General features: G+C 45.0%; 1 protein-coding gene across 1 annotated transcript in view; it reads right to left on the minus strand.

Moving 5' to 3' along the window:
- Positions 1–2,595, minus strand: part of ARHGAP4 (Rho GTPase activating protein 4) — a 46,397-nt gene extending 43,802 nt beyond the window's left edge. The window contains exon 1 of the mRNA XM_026711464.2: positions 2,381–2,595. The gene's annotated coding sequence lies outside the window, so the exon portion shown is untranslated. The remainder of the gene's footprint in view (positions 1–2,380) is intronic.
- Between the last annotated feature and the right edge of the window lie 3,405 nt (positions 2,596–6,000).

Genomic DNA, 6,000 nt, shown 5'->3' on the forward strand with positions numbered 1-6,000 from the left:
CCATTTCAGACAAATAGCTGTCCAGGTTTTTTTTTAAGCCTCCAGTGATGAAGCACCAACAACTTCTGAAGGCAAGCTGTTCTTGCTGTTAGGAAATTTCTTGGTTCTCGGTTGCTTTTCTCCTTGATTAGTTTCCATTCATTGCTTCGTCTTGCCTTCTGGTGCTTTGGAAAATAGGTTGACTCCCCCTTCTTTGTGGCAGCCCCTCAAATATTGGAACACTGCTATCATGTCACCCCCAGACTTTCTTTTCACTAGACAAGACACTCCTGCAATTGTTCTTCATATGTTTTAGCCACCAGTCACCTAATCATCCTTGTTGCTTTTCTCTGCATTCTTTCCATGGTCTCAACATCTTATTTATATTGTGGTGACCTAAACTGGATGCAATATTCCAAGTGTGGACTTACTAAGGCTTTATAAAGTACTACTAACATTTTACATGATCTTGATTTGTTAATATAGCCTAGGATTGTATTGGCGTTTTTGGCAGCTGCCACACACTGCTGGCTCATATTTAAGTAACTGTCCACCAGGACTCCAAGATCCTTCTCACAGTTACTGACATTGTCTTCTTTTAGCAAGAACCCAGGAAAAGGAAAGAAAGCATAAATTTGTGTCTAAATATATTTGTGTGCTATTTCTCCTTTATGGGTAGTAGCGTGCATCCAGTCTTGTATGGTTTAGATTAGGAGTACTGTAGTGAACAGGGTAGGAGTTCTGGGAGAGAAAATTAAGCTTAGCAATGGGCAGAAATACCCCAACAATAAAGCAAAGCCGTGTGTTTCCAGGTGCCAAGTAATTGATCATATAGTAAGATAGCTTAATGGATGTACAGTTTTATAGCCTGTTCCCCTGATTTGTAATATATATATATATTACTTATTCAAATCAAAATGTCATAAGTCAGCCCTGTTGCATTTAGAGGATTTCCTGCTGGAGCTCCATTTTCAGTGGGACCTTGCACAAAGCCCTACTTCAATGCCATCAATGATGCTTGGCCACTGATAAGAGAGAGAGGTCCGCTTCACAACATAATATCCACTGAGTAATATCCTATGCAAATGGCATTAAAATGGAGCACTATCCTTTCGTACAGCTGCTCCTTATTGAAACTGAGCTTATACTCCTATGCACACATCCAGTTGCCTTGATGATGGGGATCCCCAAGTGGGGTCACTCTTCTTTCTTCCTCAAACATCAAAATGCCTTAGAAGATTTTGTGTGTTGATTGTTTAAATTATAGTAAAGACTGTGAACCCAGATTGCTGGACCATGAAGCCTTCTGGTATTCGGTGGAAGCTTCTGCTATACACAACAAGCCGAGGCATGTTCAGAAAGGTGCCATGCACTGGGGAGTGGGGGGGGGGGCAGAGAAGCTGCAGATGAACGGGGCAGAGGCAGAATTATTGCTGGTTGATCAGTCACAAGAGAGAGGAAGTTGAACAACCGGAACCTTGAAGAGGGGATGTTGCATTATAATCAACAGCTTTGCAGTACAAGGGTGTCTTCAGATGGGAAGTGGAAATGAATATTTTACAGTGAAGAGAGAAGCTGCTGGGAATTAAGACTCCAGGGTTCTTTTCTTTTCCTGTCAATCTGGCATATTTCTTTTTTTCACTAAGGAGCCTCACATTATGTCCTGAACCAATAACCCCCACATCCTTTATCTGTGAGAGCATGTTCATGCTCCTGAAACATCCCCCTCCCCCCGCCAAAAAATCAGTATCGTAGCTTTTCCTTCATTTTTTTTTACCACCTCTAGCAAATTAATATTATCTGGGTTGAAAAATCTGGGTCACATTTTTCTAGGTTTCAGGGGCGGGGAGGGGTGGTCGGACAACGCATTCGTCTGTCAGCAATAAAAACGCAGCCGCAATGGATCCCCGCAAGGAGGATGATCCTTGACAAGGCATCACCCCAGCGGGAAGGGGGGGGGGTGTCCTGGCAACAGCAGACGGTGCCCTGAATCACCCAGGCCTACAGGCACACAGGCAGAGGGGAAGTGAGAGGGCCACCACGCCGTTGACACCGCGGTTACTACCTGCAAAAGCAGGGAGACGTCCAACTCCGGAGGGCCGCCTCTGCCGCTCCCTTCCCCCGCTCTCCACTCCCTGGCTACGATAGCGCAGTGGCGCTCCCGAGGCACCCCCCCTCCACACACACACACCCCAGTACCCGTGCACAGAGTGCACCCCTATCCCCTCGTGCGCAACCCCGCCCCTTTCGCCCGCTGCAGGCAAAACTGAATATGTGCACTTCGCCCTCCGGTCCCCGCGTTCTTGATTCTCCGGCTCGTGCAGCCCCACCCACTCCAGCAGCCGTCCAGCTGCGATCCCCACTGGGCGCCCCGTCCCCCGTCCCCCAATCCCGAGCTCACCTTTCACTTGGGTCTCGTATTCGGCCAGGCTGCCTCGCTCGCGGCGCGCTTTCCCCGGCGCGATCTCGGTGGGTTGTGGCAGGGCGCAGCAGGGCCGCCGCCGCCGCCGCTCTCCTGCAAGATGCGCACGGGAGATGCGGCGCGGTGTGCCGCGCTCCTGGGCGAGGCACCGCCCCCTTCCCTTCTGGTTGCCTTCCCCACAGGAGAAGCTGAGGCTGGAGCGGCGGGATTAACCCGCTGCCTTCCGGCTTCCTCTCCACTCCGTGCCAGCCACAATCAGCCCTCCGGTGCCAGGCGCTATAGTCCAGGGTTGGAGCCAAAGGCTTTGTGTCACTCTCTCCAGCGCTCGGACTGCACAGAAATCAACAAGCAACCGAAGATACGCCAGCGGCGACTGTTGCACCACCAGATCGCACCCTCCTCTGCGAATTGCGTTGGAGTAACTATAGTACACCACCACCACCCTCCTCCTCCTCCTCCTCCTGCGTCGCCCATTTCCAAGCAAATAGGACGGTCATCGTGAGTTGCTGCTGAGAAATGACACCTTTCCCTTCATCGCTTATTTTTCAAAGAAATAACAACAGTACATTAGTCGTATGGATTTCGCCCTGGGGGCTGTAACTTGGGATAGAGCCACATGTTCAGTGGGAGATCTTTGGTGCTTCATGTTGCAAGAGGACAGGCACAGAGGATTGTACCTACAAGAGTGAGCAAAACTGTTGTGCTTTTATCAGTGCACTGATCAAATAGGAGGAGTAACAGGAAAAGCATGAGAAACCTTATCAAAGAAATATACTGCTGCCTTTAAATATAATTAACTGTACTATCAGAGCATCATGCCAAAACCAGGTATTTGATTTCTGGCTCAGCATGTTTGAGAACCATCTGTTATGTCTCTGGACTATTTGTGAACCAAGCCACCATGGCTTGCTCCATAAATCATAGTGTATAAATCTTAGTTTACGATGAAACTAAGGCTCAAAGTTATTGCATTCAGTTAAATTTTGCCTTCCCAGGGAAGTGGAAATAAACCACTTTAAAACCAGTGTCAGAATAGAATAAGATTCTTTTTTTCACACACACCTTTCTCTCAGGTTTCCTTCCTTTGATTCAAGCTGCATAAATGATTAAATATCTCCAGAAATCCCTTCATGGAAAGCCTTTGTGGCATAGATTAGATGATGAATGGGACTGGAACTGGAAATCGGCCTTCTTTATGTCTGCTCTCCTTTAAATGAACCCATTTCATTGTATTGGAAGATACTGTTTTCTGTCCTGGGAGATAATTTCTCTCCTGGAAAATAAAAGGAATGGTAAGCACATGATGCCTTTTGCCTCAGGCAACAAAATTTCTCCAGCCAACTGGAGGCAGAAGTATTTAACTGAAGTAGATTGTCATTAGGCCAGAGACGGACAACCTGGTGCTCTTGGCCAACATGTGCCTGTAGATACTATCTCGGCATCCATCCAGCAATCTCACTCACCTAATTTTTGATAGGCCTCTTGAATCATAAATAAATGAACTGACAGAATGCCAGACCTCAAATTCATTTTCATTTCTGAGAACATCTCTGGGTACATGGGCCTCAAAGGCAATTGATTAAAATGAATCATGGCTGCAGCCTTTTTGAAATTTGCCCATATGTGCAAGGGTGACAGGAGACACCTAGGACCCAGGAAGTTAGTTTGGGGTACATCCGTCTTCTGTGACTAGTCATGTACACCACATCTGAAGAAAAGGACATTCTCCCTCAGCATTTCATAAGTGGGAGGGTCTCCTAATTCTAAATGTGGCCCCTGAGATTGCCTGTTCTTCATTTCATATGCATATTTTGCATTACTCCAATGGAAGATGGGATGAAGTCAGGGATGAATTCCTGTTTATGAAACCATAAAGTATATTATTGTATTTAGAAATATATTTGCCTTCATCAAAATACATGTTCTGATCAAAATAGAAAACAGAAGTAATAAACCAGGTACAGTAAAGAAAAGCACTGCTATATTTAATATATAATACCCAAACCAGTAGCTAACTTTAGATAGTTAATAGCTAGCTTAGTCCAAAACAGGCAGCTTCTCTCTTTCAAAAGCTATTCTGCCTCAATGGAATAAGCAAGACCAGACCAGCCAGAAAGAACATTTATTTATTCAGTCTTGATACAAGTCATCTTTACATTAAAGGTTCTGTGCAAAAAAAAAAAAGGCGTAAGTGATATGGTGTCAACACTTAGGAGGCTTGCATTCACAGGCCATTGCTAATTATATATGGAGTTTGGTGCTTGGACCCTTCTTGCACTATTTTAACTCACACAAGATTCAAATGTACTTAGCTCCGTCACTAAATAATATTTGTATGGTCAAATATGTAAGGCAAATGATAGTTAAAATATAACTTGCCCATTTAAAAACAGGGTCCTTTTTTTAATCAAAAGTAATTTTTAAATTTAAAAAAAAAACCAAGAAGTACAGTTTTGTCTGAATCAGATTCAAATGAAGAATGTAAAGGAAAATTAAAATGAGCTGTGCCAGTAAAATGTTCCACGTTTCCTGTCTTGTCTTCTATGCCCCCCTTCTGTTAGGATCATCTATAGCTAGCAAAAATAAGCTTGAAGCTGGTGCCTCTGGTGCAAAAACGGGATTTCCCAGCACAGAAAGCTGCTTTGCTTTAAAGTCTAAACCCTGCGCTGGTCCACTGCAAACACCCCCGCCCACTTGGAGGAAGCTGAACAGGCACTTTCAAAGCTGGGATTATGTGCCCTTGCTTGCAAAACCACATGCCTAAATAACATGGGTGGGGGAGTTCCTGATAATATAAAGATGGACAGAAGGACCATTTAGAGCGTCCTATTTTCACACTCCCCAATAGGCCAGAGGAGCAGGAAGGAGAAAAATATGCTGCAGCTGAACTGCAACATCAGGCCTTGAGTTCAGGAACTAAGAGGCATTGCAAACCGACCACAGCCAATGCTTGAGAAAAATGAGGAAGTTGAAAAGAGAGAACACAAATCAAGCTTTGCAATGAGTTTCACTTTTTAGGCTAGAAAATATTTCTTGTCCCTCTTCCCTGGCATCCGGCCGGCATAAGCCCATTAAGGGAGGTTGTTTAAGAAAGATCGGTGTAAGGTGCAAGCAAACAGAACCACTCCTGAATAGGCCCAAGTAGATATTTTATTGGTGGTCACCTGTGTTACAATAATCTCACTAGACTGTTAGCCTTCTCTTGGAAAACAGATTTGACCTCAGACGTTTCCTCCTCCAACTGGACTCCAAACTGGGATACCCCTTTGTTCCCCCTAGAGCAGGGGTCTTCAACCTTAACAATTTTAAGCCTGGAGGACTTCAACTCCCAGAATTCCCTAGCCAGCTCTGCCCTAGAGGGCACCCTCTCCTTCAGCCAATGATTCCACCATATTTGGGGGACTGTTGTAATAATAATAATGACGTGAATATTGACTTTCTTTTTTAAAAAAAATTTTTTACTTGGGAGTTCTATGTAGGACTTGGAAGTTCTATGGAGGATGGGTTAAAACTTTCTTTGAACCCTGACCACAAAGGATGAAAGCAGAGCTACTGCAGTATTCCAGAGGAACCCATGGCTCTCCAGATCAGTGTTTCCA

Source organism: Pseudonaja textilis, chromosome 2 (assembly GCF_049901715.1).
Source record: "Pseudonaja textilis isolate UNSWEBS1 chromosome 2, rPseTex1.2, whole genome shotgun sequence".
Taxonomy (NCBI): Eukaryota; Metazoa; Chordata; class Lepidosauria; order Squamata; family Elapidae; genus Pseudonaja; species Pseudonaja textilis.